The sequence below is a fragment of the Lynx canadensis genome, chromosome D1 (genome assembly GCF_007474595.2).
Source record: "Lynx canadensis isolate LIC74 chromosome D1, mLynCan4.pri.v2, whole genome shotgun sequence".
Taxonomy (NCBI): Eukaryota; Metazoa; Chordata; class Mammalia; order Carnivora; family Felidae; genus Lynx; species Lynx canadensis.
The window spans coordinates 43,377,623-43,402,325 of NC_044312.2; the positions used below are offsets into that span (position 1 = coordinate 43,377,623).

A 24,703-nucleotide genomic window follows, 5' to 3' on the forward strand; every position below is an offset into this window, starting at 1 on the left:
AAGAGTCACAGAGGGTGTCAGCTGCCTTTAGATATAGTTGAGATCAGGCACTCCTGTCAGGTTCATAGTGGAGCCACAGAAGGACGGGAAAATTAATGGGGCTGTCTGAGGACTCTAGGCATCGTAAAGCATGGAGAAGTGAGTTCATGAGTCCTGGGATCCTCTTTATCACCAAGCACCCAGCTAAGCACACATCCAGGACTCAATGTTCCCATTGTTCAATGAAGCCATAGCTCCGTCAGGTGCCTTGGAATATAGCTCCCTAGATTAGGGAGGTCTGGATGTAGATTAGTCCCTGTTCCAGCTTTGAGAGCAAGCACCTGACATACAGAACAGAGCTCCTCATAGGTTCCTGCCCCCCCTTCCTCGTTTTCTGGGAGATGCAGCCCCCACAGCATGAGTGTAATATTCCTAAGTGGAGTACTAATCATACACCCTCAGGCTCCATCTTAGTTTTCCTGAAAATAGGCATTTAAGCAACCTCCTAGGGTCAAAGGTTCTAGGGAGGGAACTTCTCTCCTCTGTCCCTCAGAGAGAAGTAGTAGCCTCTCAAAAGCAGGGAGGGAACGGCAACAAAAGGAAATGGGATGAATTGCCTCCCTTATAGCAACTGATTTATATAAACCAAAGCTGTGAAAGGTAACAGTCAAAATAACCATCTGTACTGTTCCTCTTAAAGCCACTAAGGGACAGTTTTCTTCAATATTCACTTCTGCTTAGCCCAGCCTTTACTTCAAATCAGCTTCTCACAATGATGAAAGGTAAGAAAGAGAGAACCCTGGATCTCATTCAGCCTTGAAAAACATGGCCTTTTTCTTGCTTTTTTTTCTCCAGGTTCAAGAACTCCTCAAAAATTACAAATCTTTTGGGAGGGATGGGAATATCTGTCTTTGTTCTCTCTCCTCACATGCATGCGCACACTCACACACTCACTCTCAGACTTTTTCAAGAGGAAATACACACTGCTGTGATTAGGGAATAGTGAAATATATTTCAAAACATTATTTATCCCCTAGAAATTTTTGTCATTCTGCATTTTCCCAAGGAGGCTAGCAAAAAAGTGCAACCGATTTCACAGCGTGGGGATATTTTCTCACTCTCTGTGCCCCTCAGTCCCTCTCTCAATATATATAAAAACAATCTTACCAACCAATCCCAATTTTTTGGTTAATTTCCTTAATAACATTTCCTCTCAATGGATCACAAAATTTAAAAAAGTACTTCCAAATATTAACAAAATTATTAAAAACTTTCTGTATTATAGGTTACTGTGATTTAATGTGATTTCCTCTTGTTGCATGTTTTATGAACTTTTTGCAAGTAGCAAAAATATGTGTGCACAGTTGTGTTAGGAGACAGAAGGTAGACCGCTATCTCTACAGTATTCATAGACCTGTGCGGGACTAATATGAAGCCTCCTTCATTAGCAGAAATGAAACTCAGAACCTGGCAAGGTGTTCTGGAGGCAGGTCTCCAGGTGCAGAAGGTAGTTCTCTGGTTCTATTCTTTGAAGGCATTCGGGATCACCACTGTCACCACTGAGGTGACCATGGGTGTGTGTGTGTTCCACATTAATATGCTTATTGAAGTTGGTCCCATTTCTTTTCAAACAGGGGGTGGAGATGAGGCTAGAAGTTTGATTAAAGGCTTCAGGAAAACTACACAGAAAGAGAAGCAAATAGTAACAAGAAGCAAGGTAATCTTGTGTTACACAACTCAACTTTTCTCACCTTCTTGTCGGTCTTCTCCTCCGGGAAGCTCCCTTGCCTGTTCCTGTCTGCCCCCACCACCCAGAACCGATGTTCTGTATCTCTACCTAAACTGTCCAGGTTCAGGAAGAGGAGGGTTTGGGTGGGAGAGGGCAAGAGAAGCTTCCCTTCTCATCTGTGCTGTTTCCTTTCTGAGCAAGAACGCTTCTCGGCAATTACCATCAAGACTGCTTTAACCTAGGAGGTGGATCAGAATCACCTGCAGGGCTTGTTAGAACACAGACTTCTGGGCCTCCATCACAGAGATTCTTGATTCAGTAGGTCTGGGGTGTGGCTGGAGAGTTTGCCTGTCTAACAAGTTGGAAGATGCTGGTGTTGGTGCTGATTTAATGTAATTGATGTCTGAGAACCTCTAACTTAGGCCAATATTCATTAATAATATGCTTTTAGAGTATACCTCGGAAAGCACAGGGATGGAAGTTCAGGCTGTGGATCTGTTGCTGTGGCTTCTTGAAGTCTATGTTGGGGAGAAGAGAGAGGAGGGAAATGTAGGCCCTTTTGCCTATGTGGCCCCAGGGCCTTAGGAGGGGTGCAGGATGGCTTCTATGCAGCACCCTTGGGAAAGAAATTCTGCATTTCTTAAAATGTCAACATAAATTTATCGGAGAACCAGAAATTCACCAATTTGACCCGTCCCCCACCCACCCCCTCTCTGGTAACCATCAGTTTATTCTCTATACTGAAGAGTCTGTTTCTTGTTTGCCTCTCTCTCTGTCTCTTTTCTTTTCTCCCTTTGCTTGTTTGTTTTGTTTCTTAAATTCCACATGTGAGTGAGATTCAAGAAACAAGTTATTTGAAAGTAGATAAAGTTCAATAGTATGAAACAGTCCAGAGTAAAAATAAATAAATAAATCAGGAATCTCATGTGTGTTTCCTTCAAAGCATGGCCTTCAGTAGAAACTGTGATCTCTTAGCATTTTTTTTAGAAGGCTTTTAAAACTTCATTTGTAGGTAGTAAATTGGAGAGAACAAGACATGCCACGATAAATGACATTTTGTGATTGAGAAAAGGGTATTTTTCAGGGAATATAAAAAAAGTCAATCAACCAAACAAACAAACCAAAAATGCCTGGATAGTCCACTTCCCAAATCTCACAATCTAGAGTGCAAGTAGAACATAGGGTAAGAAATGGAGCATATGGCAAACAGTAAGCAAAGGCTATGAAAATCAGTGCTTGGAATTAGTAAAACACAAATAATTCTGTTCAAAATATTAATTAAACTAGTGGCATTTAGGCAAGCTTTTAATATGCTGGAGATGTGCAGCAGATACTGATTCTAGATGACAGAACATTTGTAAGTGGTTGTGAGTAAATTTTTATTATTTATTTAACTTTGGTGCTTGCCAGACGGGCTTTGAAAATTATTGCAGCAAACTTTGTTCTAAAAGGACCCTTTTGGGGCTCCTGAGTGGCTCAGTTGGTTAAGCATTTGACTCTTGATTTTGGCTCAGGTCATGATCTCACAGGTAATGAGATTGAGCCCCAAGTCAGGCTCTGTGCTGAAACTGTGGAGCCTCCTTGGGATCCTCTCTCTCTCTCTCTCTCTCTCTCTCTCTCTCTCTCTCTCTCTTTCAACCTCTGCCCCTCCCCTGCTCTCTCTCTCTCTCAAAACAAATAAATAACCTTGAAAATAAAATAGGTGTGCTTGGGTGGCTCAGTCAGTTGAGCATCCGACTTTGGCTCAGGTCATGATCTCATGATGGAGAGTTCGAGCCCTGCATTGGGCTCACTGCTGTCATTGTGCAGCCCACTTTGGATCATCTGCCCCCCTCTCTTCCAACCCCTCCCCCACTCGCTCATGCTCTCTCTCTCTTTCTCTCTCAAAAATAAATAAATATTTGAAGCAAAAATAAATATTTAAAGCAAAAATAATAAAATAAAATAAAATAAAATAAAATAAAATAAAATAAAGTAAAGTAAAATAAAATAAAATGAATTACCTTGTTGGCATCACATGTCTTGCCACTTTAGGCTGTGCCTCCCTGAAGGACAACAGGCTGTTGTGATTCACAGTACCCTGATCTGAAGAATCTGAAAAGGCCATTAAAATTGGAAAAATGTTTCTTTTAAGAATGGCTTTTTGGTAAACTTTCTAGTGATTACAATCTTTTTTTTAATACAAATTCCCACACCCATTTCTTCGGAAAGCCCTAAGACACTGGATTTCTTTGTGATGTCCTGAGAAGGCTGTCTCTAATGATTAGATTAACACAATAAAGCTGTTCTCTGAAAATATCTTCAAATACTTTCCTGTGATTTCACACCTAAAATCAATGACTACCACGAATGGATTAGCATTATTATTTAACAGTAAATGAAATGCGCTGCCAAGCAGGCAGTAGACAGAGACTTTAAACGCAGATTACTAAGTGAGGGAAGTCAATCTGAAAAGGCTTATGTTAATTGGAATTAACATCAATGGATTCAGTTTACCAGTTATGAAATACATATTTCATCTTAGACAAAAAGAGGATAAATGGGGGCTATTATTTAGAAGAGACACTAGTAAATAATGACAAGGAGAAGTTTGAAAATTAAATAATAGAGGGGTGACACCTGACTTTGGCTCAGGCCATGATCTCATGGTTCGTGAGTTTGAGCCCTGCGTTGGGCTCTGTGCTGACAGCTCAGAACCTGAAGCCTGCTTCGTATTCTCCATCTCCCTCTCTCTCTGCCCCTCCCCTGCTTGTACTCTGTCTCTCTTTCTCAAAGATAAATAATCATAAAAAAATAAAAAATGAAATAATAGAAAACACTCAGTGCAAGAAACCTTGGCTTGTTCTCAAACAAAAAGTTAAGTGAAAAGTTCCAGTGTGTTTGGAGGGATAATATACAATAAAAAAAAAAAATCCAATTCACGGGTGCCTGGGTGGCTCCGTCAGTTAAGAGTTCAACTCTTGGTTTGGGCTCAGGTCATGATCTCATGGTTTCGGGATTTCAAGCTCTGTGCTGGGCACTGTGCTGACAGTGCGAAGCCTGCTTAGGATTCTCTCTCTCTCTCTCTCTCTCTCTCTCCCTCCCTCTGGCTCTCCCCCACTCAGGCTGCCTCTGTCTGTCTCAAAAATGAAAAAAAAAAAAAAAACAGTTCAATAATATGTACTAAATCTAAACATTTAGACAACTGGAAGCTTCAGAATTAAAAGAAACATTGGAGATCATTGACATATACACATTTACATGAAGCAGTAAACATTTATCTCAGCTATGGATAAGTCAAGTGCACAGGAAGTTCAGCAAGGACGTCAGGGAATTGAAGGACTCAGTTAATGAGATTAAGCTTATTATCAGACACCAAATCACATTATTGTCAAACATAGGCTGGTCATTTTCTAGTGATGTTGGAAACAAGGAAAATGGAAAATTAAATTTCCTTTCAACTTAGAGCCCATTGACAAGTCCTTGGACAGAAAGAGTAACCTTCCCCTGGGAGCTCAGCTGCCTCAATGATGACACTTTGCTAAGAGCAAAAGGGAATCTTAGCTTAACATTATCCTGACCCCAGGATTCCATAAGTCTACTTGAACATATAAAAATTCCTTCAGAAACTTCTTTTATCTCTACCTCCCCTGTTCAAAGATACATGTTGGCAATCATACTCCAAGCTTATGGCCCCCTGATATATGTCTGACAGGTCTCATGAATGAGCTTTTCCTAAACAGTAATAAATGACCCTTTCCTAACAGCAACTTGCCCCTCCAGGTCCTGGAAACCTTGCTTCTAAAATATCTTAGAGACTTAAGCTATCCCTAACCGCCTCCAAACCTGAAGGTATATAGTCACCCATCACAACCCCAGTGCAGCTCTTTCTGCCTATGAGTCCTGTCCTCTGCTTTAATAAAACTACCTTTTCACACCAAAGATGTCCCAAGAATTCTTTTTTGGCTGTCAACCCTGAACTCCAACACTCCAACAATATCATTTGGTGTTCTAATGTTGGGTTGAGCCTTCTCATTTGGACTCTGAGCCTTGGTGCAAACTTGGTGAGTGCTTTCTCTTCTCTTCCTTTACTTTCATTTCAGGGGCTTTTCAAAGACTATGGTCTTCTTGGAACACTTTCATGTCCATTGCTCAGGCTGCAGTCCTCTAGCCCTGGCTACTCTACAGAAAGGAAAGGCTGCCTGTTGGCTGGAAGTTAGTTCCATGGCTGGAATGGTAATAATATCCAGAAACTTGATGTCCTCTCTTTATTCCTGTCCTTATACAATGTTGTCTGTCTTGGGCATGGGACAGCCACCTAGGTCACCAGCATAACTGCCAATCTTAAGACTCCTGTGTGATGAGTCCTCCTGATTGGTCTAATGTGATCACCTCCACATCTCTGGTCTAGCTACTTCTGGCCAAGAGACCTCCACTGGGAGCCAGCCAAAACCAGTATCCGATTCAATTAAAACCCAAATGGGGAATGTTTCCTAAGGAGTTGGCTATAAAGACTACATGTGCTGGAATGTCACTTAGACCAAAATGGATTTCTATCTTTACTGTTTTCTGTCAATGTCCCCTACAAAATTGAGTAATTTTTCCTTGTAAAACTTTTCTAGTGTTTTCCATGTGTTAAAAAACAGCATAACCTTCACAGCAAGGCAATAGTGAGGCTTTCATGGGAAGGCTTAGACACGAACCGAATGGTATTTCACTCCATTCACCAGGCACCCACCAGGCCTAGGATGCCATGGGGAAGTTTGGGGAGACTCTAGCATCCCTCCTATGGAGCCTTTATGGCAGAATGTGATCAATAGTGATTTTCATCCAAGGGACACCTTTGGTCATTTTTGACACACAGAACCTCGACTCCTATCTTGAGTGAGGCGAGGTGCCTCCAGAAGGCCAGAACACCATCCAGGAGTTGGGGGGAGGGGATTTTTGGTAATGAACCTTCTCTTCTTCATTTCTCGAGTACTCATCCTTGGAATGTCTTTTAACCCACTGGAAACAATTCAGATTGCAAAATTTAAAAAAAGACTGATATTCTGCAACACTGCATGACCTCTGTAAGATCTATCAATGGATCTCTTCTGTAGGAAACAGGGCAAATGGATGGAGGTTCCCTAGGTCCAGGCCTTCAGGGCTGTAAATCAGGACCTGGACCTAAGGGCCTCTTACAGAACATATTTTGTCAGTAACCAGACCAGTTATATATTTATTGATGATATATATATTTCCTTTGGAAACTTCATTTATCTCTCCCTGATATATTGGATGATAATTATCTAAATAGGCCTCCTTCTGATAGAAGCCAGGTTGCTGGAGGAAATACAGGCCATTCCTAGCAAAAAGGTTGTTGACTCTCTCACTGTTGCTCCTTCTAATAGATGTGGGGGCTTCTCCCTCATTCATTTCCTGGGTGAATGGCTATAACTGGAGCCAACTGAGGTTAGTCTCCCTTGGACAGGGACTTTACCAACATTGTGAAGCAGCTGCTGAGACTCCCTTTGTTTTAGGGAAATTCCCTGTTTTCTCTGGCTCAACATGGACTGCATATTCCCAATTTTGTGGAAAAAAACAAAATGGCATCTGCTCCTCTGTTCAAGCAGTGAGGTTTAGAACCAGGAACCCTCTTTCTCTGCCTTCTGGAGGCACCTCGCCCCTTTTGCCTCCCCCTCTCTTTCCTCCTCTTTCTGTACTACCTTTGGTGTGGCCTATAACCAGTTACTATACCATCCTTGGTAACTGGTGCCACTGACTCTTCCTTCTACCCTTTCTGTCAAGGAGCAAAAAACACCCTCTTGGACTTACACTGTACACTTCAGATTTCCTCGCAGGTGCCCCAGGTAAAACTGACATGGGAACAGATTTGATGAGGGACCATAAGGCAAGCTGAGGGCCAAGCATAAGCTAGCACAACCCCCTTCTCCCAGGTGGGATATTTGTGACATTTCTCAGGCATTCCTTGCTGCCCAAGAAAAAAGGAGAGGACAGAAAACAAAGGGTTAAACTGACAGAATCTCCATCAGTTTACAAATATTTTAGTAATATTACAAGAAAATGGCAATCTTATCAATAGCCTAATCTCCAGAAACTCTCTGTCTTAATGATAACGCTTTGCTAGAGGGAAAAACAACCTTAGCCTGACAATAGCTATGCATCCAGTAATCTGTGAATCTTTTTTAGCATATGGAAATCCCTTTAAGAAACTTCCTTTTGGCTTTACCTCCCCCAACTCCACAGTATATAACCAGTCATTCTGCACAACCCCAGTGCAGCTCTTTCTGCCCACAGGTCCTATCCCATGCCATAATAAAATCACCTTTTTGCACCAAAGACGTCTTCAAGAATTCCATCTTGGTATTTAATCTAAATGAAACATTTATTCTACCAACGTTTGCTGAAGGTCAAATAAGCTCATGTTATCTTTTTTGCAATTTGTCAGCAAAATGATGACTTAAAATAATGGCTAATTTTGCCTCTCAAATTTTTCATGGGTGATTGTTAAGATAGTTTTTGGTAACCTGAAACTTTAAAGTTTTGCTTGTATAATAAATTGGATTGAATTAGTTGGACCTCTAGGTATTTTCCAAATAGGATAAAGTGCTAAAGCATTGATTACTGAACATAGGTTTGCACTTTTGACTTATTGTAAAGAAACTAAGGATATTTGGGTCTATTGGAAAACATGCTTTGTGCTTAATTGATTCACAAATTTGCCTTCCAAAGAATTCTGGTTTAACAGTTCACAATTGGTTACTACTTCATTTTCATTGGAGATTAAGGTTTCTAAGAGCTCAAAATTCTGCTTTGGATCATTGAATCAGCTCTTGGATCATTGGTCTGCTCTTGACAAGAAAATGTAAACAAAATTGTGTTTTCTTTGACCAGAAAAACCAGTTTCTATGGTGTGACGTTATCAGGTCTTCAATGATCTGTAATCCAATTTAGGCATGTGCTTTAAAACTTTCCAAGGTTTTAACAAACTTCCCCAAGATTTAGATTGTAAATGAAGTCTCTGACTAATTAGGCTTGTTTATTTGGTATGTTATGTTCTTGTATAAGGTCATCGCTCTATTCTGATTATTAAAATGTTTTATGTCACAGAGGCTCCTGAGTGGCTCAGTCAGTTAAGTGTCTGACCTCGGCTCAGGTCATAATCTCACAGTTAATGAGTTCAAGCACCACATGGGGCTCTCCACTGTTAGCACAGAGCTTGTTTTGGATGCTCTGTCCTCCTATGTCTCTGCCCCTCCCTTGATTGCATGCAGTGTGTCTCTCTTGAAATAAATAAACTTTAAATAAATAAAATGTTAAATGTCACAGAAATAACTGAATTTCCTTGTCAACTGCATCATAATGAACTCTCTTATCTCCATTTCTGAGTTATTTATCATTTATAGTTATTTTTATATCTTTAAGATCATAAAACTGAAATGGGTAAGAGTTTCCACAACTAACTAAAAGCTGCATTCAAACGGAGCAGGAATTAGTAACATGGAACTAAATGAACTGCAGAAGATGATTATAGTTTTGTGACTTTTGTTTGAAACATTGCTGGTTCTATAATGTTTGTTCATCCAGATTAAGGAAATTTCTCTTAGGATATCTAAGACTTATAAAAATGTGACAAAATATTTGTGAACAAACTGAAGCATTTAACTTTTCTCTCTACCTGAATGCTCTGAAATTCAAAAAGTCTCAGTGAGTATTCTTCTTCCATGGCAATCACAGTTATTTGCATTTGCATAAGTTAATAATAACCAGTTCTCTTTGCAACAGGACACCACTGGAAACACGGACTATTTTACCAAGGCTTTGTCTGTAATGTCATAGTTGAGAGAGACATGCATAGACCCAGATATGACCAGACAGCTTTAAGGAATTGAGGTTGGCTTTATGAAATGGAGCCATAAACCCCATTGTTGGCCTGATATGTTGCTTACCCAGTAGCCATGCCAAGTGAGTAAAGAATGTCACTTCCTGGCAGGTCTGGATATCACGGGGACCTTGTGAAGAGGAATTTGCCCAAATCTACAGGTACTGCAGACATGTCTGGTGGCAAGTACTTGGCTTGGTTTCTGGCCTAGAGAAGCTACTAAAAGTTAAATCTAGATTCCTTATGAAAAATTCCAGCAAAGCAAATTTTAAAAGATCTATATGGCCAGTGTTCTTGCTGAGCTTATGTAAATAATTAGGCCAAGTTTGCTAAAACTGGACTTATTTTACAAATGAATTAGTCTTGATTTGACTACCACTGGAAATAATGGTGTTTATAGAGAGAAAAAATTATGGTTCAATAACACACCTTTGCCGATGTTAAATTCTAGTTCTGATTATCTTTGAGTGTTTCTTGTTTGCCTAAGCTAGACAACTTGAGGTCAACTTCAGAGAAATTGCTACAAAGGCTCATATATAGACAATCTTCATGCTTGTTATTCTGTGGGAATACTAACAGGACCTATGGACATATGATTATTTGAACAGCTGGAAAATGAGATGTATTCTCCAACAATTGTATAATTCAACTATCACCTTGACCAATTCTATGTGGCTGGAATGATAAATTTGTTCCTTAAAAGCCAGAGCATACCCTACTCCATCGGGTTAACTATGGATTTGTGGAGATAATAGGTGACCCCACTTTCCTTATAATTGGGTGGGATGATGCCTTGGGGATGCCCTTGTCTCTCGAGATAAGTGATTTGCAAGTGATTCCTTGTAATTAGGATATTGTTAGCCTCAGGCGTCGAAAATGAGGTCTTGATGGTTTTATCTCTTAGCCATATTTGTCCCACGAACTACCTCTATTGATGTACAATTGCAAATATAGGCCTTAGCCAAGTGTATAACAGCCCCCCCCCCAAAGAAGAAGCTTCAAAAATTTCTATGGGACAGTCCCTGACAATAATGAGTTCACATCTGTTCCAAAGTGTCTTAGAGACTAAAGGCCACCAATGGATGATAGGAGGCCGACTTATTAAATAGCAGGCTATGCCTATATATATGCCTGAATTAAAAATTAAACTGTCAAACTTTAAATCCAGCTACCCTTGTGCCTGGGGCTGACCATCATTATTCCATGTTAGAACATAACTGCTCAGAGATTACTGATCTTGTTTATTCTAGGCAATCAAACTAAAAAGGCTCCCCTATTAAAAATGCAGATGACAGCTGGTTTACTGATGGCAATAGTTTAGGCGAAAGGGGATTAGAAATTCTGGGTATGCCGAAGTCAGTCTAACTCAGACAGTTGAGGCCAAAGCCCTCCCAGAAAATATATCTCCCACAAAAGCAGACTTAATAACACCCACTCGTGCTTTACAATTGGCAAAGGACCTCAAAATTAATATCTGTACTGACTCTAAATATGCCTTTCCAGTCCTACATGCCCAGGAGGTAATTTGGAAGAAAAGGGGATTATAATCAAGCCTGAACACTCCAATCAAATATGGGTCCAAAGTTATCACTCTTCTTGTGGCTGTACACCAAATTAAGGAGGTAGCTATAATTCACCTCAAAGGACATCAAAAGAATATGACCTTAGAATATAAAGGAAACAATATTTTATAGACTGTGCAGCCCAGAAGACAGCACAAAATAGCAAATATTAAGTCTTATACCAGTCTTAACTCCAATAAAGTCCATAACTCCAGTCTATTCAGACCAAGAAATTCACATAGTGCAGGAATGAGGATATTAAAAAATGAACAGGACTGACTTGTTAATAATGAGGGGAAAATCTTTATACCCAAAAAATAACCAATGGAAGGTAATAGAGGATTTATACCAGTTCACTTATTTGAGCCAAAAGGCCACTGAGGTGACAAAAACCTTGCTATGAAAAATTGTCCCTAGATTTGATCTCCCTTGGTCCCTACAGATGACAATGCACCATCTTTTTATTGTAAACATAACTCAGCAAATAGATAGGGCCTTAAAAATTAATGACTATTTGCATTCAGCCTGGCATCCACAATCTCGTGGAAAGGAGGCCCTCCAAAACCAATGGCTTTCAATATCCTGACTGCAGTGAAGGAGGCCCAGAATTAATTGACTGGCTCCTAAGGGAATCCAACGGCTATGCAGCTCTTACTTGTGGCCATAGCTCCCCCTGGCTGGATAGGCTGCTGTCCTCTGGGTTTTGCCTGGATGCACAGACACATTATTAAAACCATTATCAGCCAGCCAACCTTCCACACTTAAAACAACGATGGACATATTCTGTGTTTCATTGGCATGACCACCTAGTATCTATCTATCTTTGTTCCCTCTTTGGGATTAGAGGATGTTGTTTGGCACAGGAAGCTCTTCATTCGTACACAGTCAAAGGCCTAGATGACACTCAAAATAACATCTCCCTAATAAACACTAAGTAACACAAATGCATAAAGCAGTTTTACAAAATGGAATGGCATTAGATGCTTTAGCTTCAGCATAAGGTGGAACTTGCCCTCATAAACACAGAATGCTGTGTGTACATTCCAGACAACCACAGAAATAATTCTGGGTTTCTATCTGACATGAATACTCAAATCAGAGCTCTAAACCACCCCTCTCTTTCCTTTATTGATTTGTTAAACTCCTGGACTGGAAGAGGATTTTTGTCAACTATCAAAGGACTTGTATCTGGGCTTTTCTTTTTCTTATTTTAATTATGTTTTGCTGTTTTCTCCTATGTCTCTCCCTTGGTGCCGAGACTCCTTCACTGCCATAACTTCAAACTGACAGAGAATGCTTTCTACTCGGGAAGATACATACATTCAGTCTCCCTGGGATTCAACTGCTTCTGCCTTTCATAACTCTTACATGTATAAGCCCCCACTGACAAATGTTGACCCATAATTAGGGACATCTCTATGCTCCTCATCACCAGGAAGAAGTTACATAAAAAGAGACCTTCCACCCTAGCAACCTTGAAGATTTGAGGGTCAAAATTGTGCAGGGGAGAATGATGTGTGAAACAAAGGCAAATGAAAAATTAAATTTCCTTACAACTTACAGCTCATTGACAAGTCCTTGAGAGTGAGCTTCCTTTGGGACCTCAGCTGCCTGGACAATGACACTTTGCTCAGGGCAAAAGGCAATCTTAGCTTAACATTATCCCAACTGCTGCAATCTTGGAAGTCTACTTTAACATGTAAAAATTCCTTTGGAAACTTCATTTATCTCTCCCCATCACCACCCACCCCCCAAGATATATGTTGGCAATCATACGCCAAGCTTATGGTCCCCTGATATACATCTCACAGGTCTCATGACTGAGTTTTTATTAAAAAGCAATAAATTTCTTACTTGACACATCCCCAAGGGCAAGAGAATTAAAAGCAAAAATGAACTATTGGGACCTCATGAAGATAAAAAGCAAAGGAAACAATCAACAAAACTAAAAGACAACCAACGGAATGGGAAAAGATATTTGCAAATGACATATCGGACAAAGGGCTAGTATCCAAAATCTATAAAGAGCTCACCAAACTCCACACCCAAAAAACAAATAATCCAGTGAAGAAATGGGCAGAAAACACGAATAGATACTTCTCTAAAGAAGACATCCAGATGGCCAACAGGCACATGAAAGGATGCTCAGCGTCGCTCCTCATCAGGGAAATACAAATCAAAACCACACTCAGATACCACCTCACGCCAGTCAGAGCAGCCAAAATGAACAAATCAGGAGACTATAGATGCTGGAGAGGATGTGGAGAAACGGGAATCCTCTTGCACTGTTGGTGGGAATGCAAACTGGTGCAGCTGCTCTGGGAAACAGTGTGGAGGTTCCTCAAAAAATTAAAACTAGATCTACCCTATGACCCAGCAATAGCACTGCTAGGAATTTACCCAAGGGATACAGGAGTGCTGATGCATAGGGGCACTTGTACCCCAATGTTTATAGCAGCACTCTCAACAATAGCCAAATTATGGAAAGAGCCTAAATGTCCATCAACTGACGAATGGATAAAGAAATTGTGGTTTATATACACAATGGGATACTACGTGGCAATGAGAAAAATGAAATATGGCCTTTTGTAGCAACATGGATGGAACTGGAGAGTGTTATGCTAAATGAAATAAATAAGTCACACAGAGAAAGACAGATACCATATGTTTTCACTCTTATGTGGATCCTGAGAAACTTAACAGAAGTCCACGGGGGAGGGGAAGGAAAAAAAAAAGAGGTTAGAGAGGGAGAGAGCCAAAACATAAGCGACTCTTAAAAACTGAGAATGAACTGAGGGTTGATGGGGGGGTGGGAGGGAGGGGAGGGTGGGTGATGGGTACTGAGGAGGGCACCTTTTGGGATGAGCACTGGGTGTTGTATGGAAACCAATTTGACACTAAATTTCATATTAAAAAAAAGCAATAAATGACTTCTTCCTTTTTTTAAAAAAAAAAGTTTATTTCTTTATTTTGAGCAAGCGAGAGAGAATGAGGGAGAAGCAGAGAGAAGGAGAGAGAAAGAATCCCAAGCAGGCTCCGCACTGTCAGTACAGAGCCCGTGAAGTGCCAATGGGGGGCTCAAACTCATGAAAACTGAGATCATGAGCCAAAATCAAGAGTCAGATGCTTCATCAACCGAGCCACCCAGGTGTCCCATAAATGCCCCATAAATGACCTTTCTTAACAGCTAGCCCCTCAAGGTCATGGAAACCTTGCTTCCAAAATACCTTGAAGACTTACGCTATCCCTAACCCCCTCCCTACCTGAAAATGTATAATCAATCACCTGTCACAACCTCAGTACAGCTCTTTCTGCCCACAGGTCCTGTCTCCGTACTTTAATAAAACCATCTTTTTGCGCCAAAGATGTCTCAAGAAATCTTTCTTAGCCATTGGCTCTGAACCCCAACACTCCAAAACACACCACTAGGACCTAAAGAAAGTAAAAAATAATGCAACGTGTTGTCACAATAAAAATATTAGGGAGAGAGTCATGGTTAAAAGGAAATATTTTTAATCTGAGAAAGCATACTCTTTATATGAATATAAGCAATGCCATTGTAAATGGGGGAATTCCTGGAAGCATTCTCTTTAAAACGAGACAAAAGGACAAAGATAGTCACTATCACCGCTTCCACCCAATATTGGATGGAAGTCTTAGCCCACACAATTTATAAACATATTGGTGGGAGGAGTGAAGAACACAAAAGTATAGGACTGGCAGGAAGACAATAAAACTGTTCATACAATGAGATCTTTAGGAGAAGATTGTATTAACAAAAACAAGCTATATACCATCAAACCAATGGAAAAAATGGGAAACGGGTAGGAAAATGCACTCAATATTTTTTGAAACCTAAAAACCCTCAATTTCTGCTCCTTGCTTACTTCATTCCATGTTTATTGCTTGCTCCCACTGGATTTAGTAACTTGAATTTATCACTAGTCTTCCCACTTTAGCATCTCCACCCACTACACCCTAATTTCCTTTGGAGTCTGCCTTCCAAGGCCACTTCCTCACCCTAGTCTTAGATTGTCCTTCATTATCCATTCCCTTAGTCCTTCCCCCTGTTTTCTTCTTCATAGCCATAACCCAAATTGTAACTACAATTCCTGTAGCTATCTGTTCTGTGCCTCCTTCCCTGACGATAGCCTTTAGCGGGTGGGAATGAAGTCTGTCTCAATCCTGGCTACCCCTCTGTACCCAGAACAAACTGTTAATAAGGAAATAAGCAATGAAGTAATCCAAGAATGCCCTCAGATGTATTATTTGCAGCATTGAAAATATATTTACACATTGAAAGACCAGACATCTCAAATCATAGTGACAATAATCCCAGGTCAAAATATTGTCCTCTCATAGATTGGAATTGAAATTAATCATCTATAACATCAGGGAATCCTAGAGAAACCTTAAGCCTATGGCATTTAATTTTCATTCTTAGCTTTCCATTTATGCATGACTTCCACTTATTGCCTGTTGTCTCCAGTTACTGGATGGTTAAAAGTGTCATTATTAATCCTCGAGCCACGGATTTTTCAGATCAGAACTATCAACATTGGCAATGGGATCATTCATTCTGGTGGGGCTGTCCTTTGTCTTTTAGGATGTTTGAAGAATCTGTGACACTTCTACCCACTAATGCTAGTAGTGACCTCCAGCTGTGACAACCAAAAATATTTCCAGACATCAACAAATGTACCTTGAAAGAAAAACTCCCCCCCCCCGGAAATACTGTACTAGGAACTATATACATATACACATATGGATACATACCTTATATACATATATATATATATATATATATATATATATATATACACACACACATATATTACATTGGATAAGATCTTTAAAATTGTTTAGATATTCTAACTGGTGTTTAAAATCTAGAACATATAAGGGGGAGTAACATAAAAGAGAGTCCATAGAAAACTTGCTTTGGAAAATATAAGCATACCAGTGAATAGGTAATATTTTGAACAAATTAGCTATAGTCTAGTACCCATTTTCTAGGAAAAGATACTTTTGTTGATATATACAGAATTACATATCAGTATTTAAGGATAGGATGCCAGAGAGAAATAATAGCCTCTACAGTTTGTTCTTACTGTCATTTGAAGAATGATGTTAGTACAAATTTATTGAGAAAGGGTGTCAGATTACTCTGAACCTTCATGAGGCAATGTTCCCTTCCCTCCATATAAGGAGCATCCCTAGACTACCCTAGCTCTCCAAAACTGTACAGATCTTCCAAGCACAAGGCTACAAAAATCACACGATTTTTCTTGATTCTTTTTGATTCTTGCAGGCTGCATTCTTTCTGTAACTGTGATTTTTGTTTTTCATAGGATTAGACTAATGCAGTGTTATGCATGATTACCAGATGCCTTTGGCAGTGGACTTAGGTCAGGGGAAAGACTCATAAAGGAAGAGTTCCAAGTGCCATGATAAATGCTGAGTAAAGGAGTGATCTTTTTCTTTCTAATATGATTGGATTGAAGGAAATCATAGTGCTGTTACTGTTACATTGTTACCTTTCCATATTCAAAGTACATGCCCCTCCTCTCCCAGATTTCCCTAGATTTTCTGCTCATATTTTGTTTCTCACTAATATTTCCTTTCAGATTTTCTCCAGTAAGGAGATGTTGAATTTAAGCTCCCTCCCCACCTTAACAAAAGAGCTTGCTCATAGGTTTCAGAGCCCCTAACAGCTCAAAAGGTTTAGAAGTCTCAAAGACCAATATGTATTTGGTGACTGAAAGTTAAATCTTATAAAATCATAGACCTCAAAGACATAGATATTTTTAAAATTCTATTCAAACGGGCAATAAAAAATCAAAGAGATATGAGGAAATTTGACCAAAACACACCACTATCAGGAGTTGAGCTGAGAGCAGAAATGCTTTCTGATGTAGAAGCAGCCATTTTCTCTTATAAACACCAATCCTACCTACCCCTCTCTCTGGGAGATATGAAAATTATTGAACCTAATGAGTCAGATTCCAGAGCATAAAAGTTGAAGTCCTTTAACAGACACACCATGTCATTGCCAATTTGGAAACAGAAGCAGGATGTTGTCACATTTTCTTCAACTCAAAAAAGAATAATACATAGGTATGCTTGATAAAATTTGACACATAAAATTAGCTGCCTGGATGACTCAGTTGGTTAAGCATACGATTTGAGCTCAGGTGAGTTCAAGTCCTGCATCAGGCTCTGTGCTGACAGTGCAGAGCCTGCTTGGGATTCTCTCTCACTCTCTGTCTCTCTCCCTGCCCCAACCCACCTTGTGCATGGTCTTTCTCTCTCTCTCAAAATACATAAATAAACTTTAAAAATTTTTTGGTACTTGGAGGGGCCAACACGGTGGAAAAGCATGGAAGTTTTTTTGCTTCTCTTGTCTGTGAAATACAGCCAGATCAACACTAAACCATCTTGCACACCTAGAAAACTGATTTGAGGATTAACACAACAATCTGCACAACCTGAACCACAGAACTTGGCAGGTATGCAGTGTGGAGAGGTGAACTAGGGGAGAGAGAGGCACGGAGGGCAAGGAGCTGTTTTTGCTTGTGGAGAAAGGATGGAGATGGAGTGGTGGGGGGAAGGGGGAGTATGGGAAAGCATCCCCCACCCCGCCCAGAAGCAGCTGGAGAGAAAGTACACAAGGGACTGAACAAAAAAAGAGAGAAAGTAAAAAGGAGAAAGGAGAGGGTCTAAATTCAATTAAGACTCTATAAACAGGGGGAGCGCAGAGTCTGCAACTCCACAGCTAGATACCTGGTGGTGCTCTGGTGGAAAGAGCGAATACCCAAGAGCAGAGAGCAAGGTCCAAGGGGTCCTTGGGCCACACAGGAAGAGGCAGTTCCCCTGCTGGGAGGACATTTGGTAGAGGCTGTGTGGCCACCCCACAGGCAAAGGTCCTAGCGGACCCTGGAAAACAACCATATTCACTATGGTGAAGCCTGGTGCCAGACGTGTGTGGTGATTTTCTATAATCCCTAAAATGCTGCTGCTGCAATATCGTGTGAACATTTTCTGGGGTGGGCTGGCAACCAGTTGCAGTCTCTGGGCATCGGCAACAGCACAGTCCCGTGAATGTTCCTGGGTGCGGCCAGCACCTGGCCATTGCTCGGTGAGACCCTCCCCCCAGAGGGACAGAACAGGTCAAAGCCACAGTCCCTCAGAAGTGAGGGGTTGGGAAACAGCCCCATCTGAGATAAAACTCAGGAGGGAGGTGCCACCTGCAACCTGACGGCTTGGTCATGGACAGTGTAAAAGCAGGGAGTGAACAGAAGCTGGAGACAAAGGAGGGGTGCGCAATTACTGGTCAGGGAGAACAGAATTCTGATACTAGAGACTGGGTAAGCTAGGTGATGCCATTTTCACAACCCCCCAACCCCCGCACATGTGTATACACACCTACAAGTGCCACAACAATCCACCCCAGTAAGCTAACAGCACCATCTAGTGGAGAATGGAGCCGTTACACTGAGCCCCACACAACTGGGCCAAATTCGTTCTTCAGGAACACCATAAGTCTCTCTGCCTGCTTAGTTTATGGACTATAAGTGCTTCATGGTTTGACTTCTAGGGGAAACTGATATAATTTCAATCGTATTTCAGTCTGTTTGCTGGTCCATCTATTCAATTTTTTTCTTTTTCTTTTTCTTTTCTTATTTTGAATACATAAAGATAAAATATTCATTTTTATTTTTCATTTTTATTAAATATGTTTCTTTAATTTTTTTCTACTATATGTTTTGTAAAATTCTCAAATTCTATTTTACTTCCATCATTTTATTTTATTCTATTTCATTGTATTTATTTTTTCAAATTTTCAAACGTTTTCCTTTTTTTTCTTTTTTCTTTTTTTCTTTTTTTATCTTTACCTTTTTTTCTCTAATCTATCAAGCTCTTTTCAACAAGTAGACCAAAACACACTAGGAACTAGCATCATTTACTTGTTTTTTTGTGTGTTGTTTTTTATTTCTTAATTTTAATTTTTTTACCTTACTAATTCCTTTTCTTCCTTCAAAATGATGAAATGAAGGAAATGATGAAATGAGGCAACTAACCCCAAAAGAAAGAATAGGAAAAAATGACAGCCAGGGACTTAAAGCAAGATGTCTGAACCAGAATTTAGAATCACAATAATAAGAATACTAGTTGGGGTTGGAAATAGATTAGAATCCTTTTCTGCAGAGATAAAAGAAGTAAAATATAGTCAGGATGAAATAAAAAATAATTATATATATATATAGCTAATTATATATCTATTTATAATTATTTATATATAAATTATATATATAAATTATAAATTATATATAATATATAAAATATATATAAACTATATATATTATATATAAATTATATATATAAATCATATATAAATTATATATATAAATTATATATATGTAATTATATATATATATATAATTAGCTATATATATCAGCTATAACTGAACTGCAATCTCAAATGGATGCCACAGTGGCAAGGATGGATGAGGCAGAGCTGTGAATCAGCAATATAGAGGACAAACCTATGGAGAAATATGAAGCTGAAAAAAAGAGGGAGACTAAGGCAAAAGAGCATAATTTAAGAATTGGAGAAATCAGTGACTCATTAAAAAGAAACAACATCAGAATCATAGACATCCCAGAAGAAGAAGAGGGAGAAAAAGGGGCAGAAGGGTTATGTGAGCAAATCATAGCAGAAAACTTTCCTAACCTGGGGAAAGACAGACATCAAAATCCATGAAGTACAGAGAACTCTCATCAGATTCAACAAAAACTGACCACCAACAAGGCATATCATAGTCAAATTCACAAAATACTGTGGCAAGGAAAGAATCATGAAAGCAGTAAGGGAAAAAAAGTCCTTAACTTACAAGGGAAGACAGATCAGGTTCACAGCAGACCTATCCACAGAAACGTGGCAGGCCAGAATTCTAAGAGTGGCAGGATATATTCACTGTGGTATATTGGAAAAATATGCATCCAAGAATTCTTTATCCAGCAAGGCTATCATTTAAAATAGAAGGAGAGATAAAACTTCCCAAACAAAAAACTAAAGGACTTTGTGACCACTAAACCAGCCCTGCAAGAAATTTTAAGGGGGACTCTTTGAGGGTAGAAAAGAAAAAAAAAAAAAAAAAAAAAGACCAGAAGCAACAAAGACTATAAAGGACAGAGAACACCACCAGAAACTCATCTCTATAGGCAACATAATGGCAATAAATTCATACCTTTCAGTACTCACTCTAAACATCAATGGACTATATGCTCCAATCAAAAGACATAGGGTAACAAAATGGATAAGAAAACAAGGTCCATCTATATGCTGTTTGCAAGACACCCACTTTAGACCTAAAGACACCTTCAGATTGAAATTAAGGGGATGGAGACCCATCTATCATGCTAATGGTCGACAAAAGAAATCAGAGTAGCCATACTTATATTAGACAATCTAGACTTTAAAATAAAGACTGTAGCAAGAGATTAAGAAGGGCATTATATCATAATTAAGGGGTCTATCCACCAAGAAGACCTAACAATTGTAAACATTTATGCTCCAAATGTGAAAGCACTCAAATATATAAATCAATTAATTACAAACATAAAGAAATTCACTGATGATAACACCATAATAGTAGGGGACTTCAACACCCCACTTACAACAATGGACAGATCATCTAAACAGAAAATCAACAAGGGAACAATGGCTTTGAATGACACACTGGACCAGATGGACTTAACAGATATATTCAGAACATTTCACCCTAAAACAGCAGAATACACATTCTTCTCCAGTGCACATGGAATGTTCTCCAGAATAGATCACAGACTGGGACAAAAATCAGCTCTCAACAAGTAAAAAATATCAAGATCACACCGTGCATATTTTCAGACCACAATGCTATAGAACTCAAAATCAACTACAAGAAAAAATGTGGAAAGATAAAAAATACTTGGAGACTAAAGACCATCCTACTAAAGAATGAATGGGCTAACCAAGAAGTTAAAGAGGATATTAAAAAGTACACGGAAGGCAAGGAAAATGATATCACCCACCACAGCCCAAAACCTCCAGGACGCAGCAAAGGTGGTTATAAGAGGGAAGTATATAGCAATCCAAGCCTTCCTAAAGAAGAAAGGTCTCAGATACAAAACCTATCCTTACACTTTAAAGAGCTGGAAAAAGGACAACAAATAAAACCCAAAACCAGCAGACGACAGGAAATAATAAAGATTAGAGCAGAAGTAAATGCTATCGAAACCAAAATAACAGAACAGATCAATGAAACCAGAAGCTGATTCTTTCAAAGAGTTAACAAAATTGATAAACCCCTAGCCAGTTTGATCAAAAAGAAAAAGGAAAGGACCCAAATAAATAAAATCAAGAATGAGAGAGGACAGAGATCACAATGAACACAGCAGAAATACTAATAATAATAAGAAAATATTATGAGCAATTATATGCCAATAAAATGGGCAATCTGGAAGAAATGGAAAAATTCCTAGAAACATATAAACTATCACAAATTAAACAGGAAGAAATAGAAAATTTGAACAGACCCATAGCCAGTAAGGAAATTGAATTAATAATCAAAAATCTCCCCAAAAAGGAGTCCAGGACCAGATGGCTTTCTAGGAGAATTCTACCAAACTTTTAAAGAAGAGTTAACATCTATTCTCTTGAAGCTGTTCCAAAAAATAGAAATGGAAGGAAAACTTCCAAACTCTTTATATGAAGCCAGCATTACCTTGACTCCAAAACCAGACAAAGACCCCACTAAAAAGGAGAACTATAGACCAATTTCTCTGATGAACACGGATGCAAAAATCCTCAACAATATCCTAGCAAACCGGATTCAATAATACATTTTAAAAAATTATTCACCACGACCAAGTGGGATTTATACCTGGGATGCAGGGTTGGGTTCAATATCCGCAAAACAATCAATGTGATACAGTACATCAATAAAAGAAAGTACAAGAACCACATGATTCTTTCAATAGATGCAGAGAAAGCATTTGACAAAACACAGTATCCTTTCTTGATAAAAACCCTCAAGAAAATAGGGATAGAAGGATCATACCTCGAGTTCATAAAAGCCATGTATGAAAGACCCAACTCTAATATCATCCTCAATGGGGAAGAACTGAGAGCTTTCCCCCTAAGGTCCGGAATGAGACAGGGATGTCCACTGTCACCACTATTATTCAACATAGTATTGGAAGTCTTAGAGGATAAGACTCTTTCAATAGATTCTTTCAATAGATGCAGAGAAAGCATTTGACAAAACACAGTATCCTTTCTTGATAAAAACCCTCAAGAAAATAGGGATAGAAGGATCATACCTCGAGTTCATAAAAGCCATGTATGAAAGACCCAACTCTAATATCATCCTCAATGGGGAAGAACTGAGAGCTTTCCCCCTAAGGTCCGGAATGAGACAGGGATGTCCACTGTCACCACTATTATTCAACATAGTATTGGAAGTCTTAGACTCAGCAATCAGACAACACAAATAAATGAAAGGCATCCAAATCGGTCAGGAAGAGGTCAAGCTTTCACTCTTCACAGATGACATGATGCTCTATACAGAAAACCCAAACGATTCCACCAAAAAACTTCTAGAACTGATTTATGAATTCAGCAAAGTCACAGGATATAAAATCAATGCACAGAAATCAATGCACACCAATAATGAAGCAACAGAAAGAGAAATCAAGGAATCAATCCCATTTACAATTGCACCAAAACCCATAAAATACCTAGGAATAAATCTAACCAAGGAGTTGAAAAATCTATACACTGAAAACTATAGAAAGCTTATGAAAGAAGTTGAAGAAGACACCAAAAAATGAAAAAATATTCTATGCTCCTGGATAGGAAGAACAAATATTGTTAAAATGTAAGTACTACCCAAAGGAATCTACATATTCAATGCAATCCTTATCAAAATAACACCAGCATTCTTCACAGAGCTAGAACAAACAATCCTAAAATTTGTATGGAACCAGAAAAGACTGTGAATAGCCAAAGCAATCTTGAAAAAGAAAACCAAAGCAGGAGGCATCACAATCCCAAACTTCAAGCTGTATTACAAAGCTGTAATCATCAAGACAGTATGGTACTGGCACAAGAACAGACACTCAGATCAACGGAACAGAATAGAGAAACCAGAAATGGACCCACAAATGTGTGGCCAACTAATCTTTAACAAAGCAGAAAAGAATATCCAACGGAATACTTCTACAAGACTTTTTCTATGGGAAGGAACTGAATAAGAGCATCAACCCTGATGAGGCTGTCACTTATGGTGCAGCTGTCCAGGCAGCCATCCTTTCTGGAGACAAATCTGAAAATGTTCAAGATTTGCTGCTTTTGGATGTCACTCCCCTTTCTCTTGGCATTGAAACTGCTGGTGGAGTCATGACTGTTCTCGTCAAGCGCAATACTACCATTCCTACCAAACAGACCTAGACTTTAACTACCTATTCTGACAACCAGCCTGGTGTGCTCATTCAGGTTTATGAAGGTGAGCGAGCCATGACCAAGGGTAACAACCTACTTGGCAAGTTTGAACTCACAGGCATACCTCCTGTCCCCCGTGGCATTCCTCAGATTGAGGTCGCCTTTGATATTGATGCTAATGGCATTCTCAATGTCTCTGCTGTGGATAAGAGTACAGGAAAAGAGAACAAGATCACCATCACAAATGACCAAGGTCGCTTGAGCAAGGAAGACATTAAGCACATGGTCCAGGAAGCTGAGAAGTACAAAGCTGAAGATGAGAAGCCGTGAGACAAGGTGTCCGCCAATAATTCACTTGAATCTTACACATTCAACATGAAAGCAACTGTTGAAGATGAAAAGCTTCAGGGTAAAATCAATGATGAGGACAAGCAGAAGATTCTGGACAAGAGTAATGAAATCATCAACTGGCTGGATAAGAACCAGACTGTACAAAAAGAATTTGAACATCAGCAGAAAGAGCTGGAGAAGTTCTGCAATCCCTTCATTATGAAGCTGTACCAGAGTGCAGGAGGCATGCCTGGAGGAATGCCTGGAGGTTTCGCTGGTGGTGGAGCTCCCCCCTCTGGTGGTGCCTCCTCTGGGCCCACCATTGAAGAGGTTGATTAAGCCAACCTGAGAATAGGTCTAGCATTGTTCCACACAAAACATTTGAAGGACCCAAATTTGTAACAAATTCTATGGCAATGAAGTTGAGCTGATATAGTTAATAAACTGGGCATTCTTGATACTTGAATATGGAATATGTGCACAAGAAAAGGAAATACAACATTGCACTTTATAAGCACTGTATTGTTAAGTGGAAAATGCAACGTCTTAAAACTGTATTTAAAATTGGAAAAAAAGAAGAATATCCAACAGAATAAAGACAAATGGTGCTGGGAAAACTGGACAGCAACAGGCAGAAGAATCAACCTGGACCACTTTCTTACTGCATACACAAAAATAAACTCAAAATGGATGAAAGACCTCAATGTAAGACATGTAGCCATCAAAATTCTCAAGGAGAAAGCAAGCAAAAA

The 24,703-nt window shown here is 39.4% G+C and overlaps 1 pseudogene; it reads left to right on the forward strand.

Annotated features, from left to right (window-relative positions):
• The first annotated feature begins 1,408 nt into the window (after positions 1-1,408).
• LOC116738359 lies at positions 1,409-24,348 on the forward strand (annotated as a pseudogene).
• Positions 24,349-24,703: the final 355 nt, after the last annotated feature.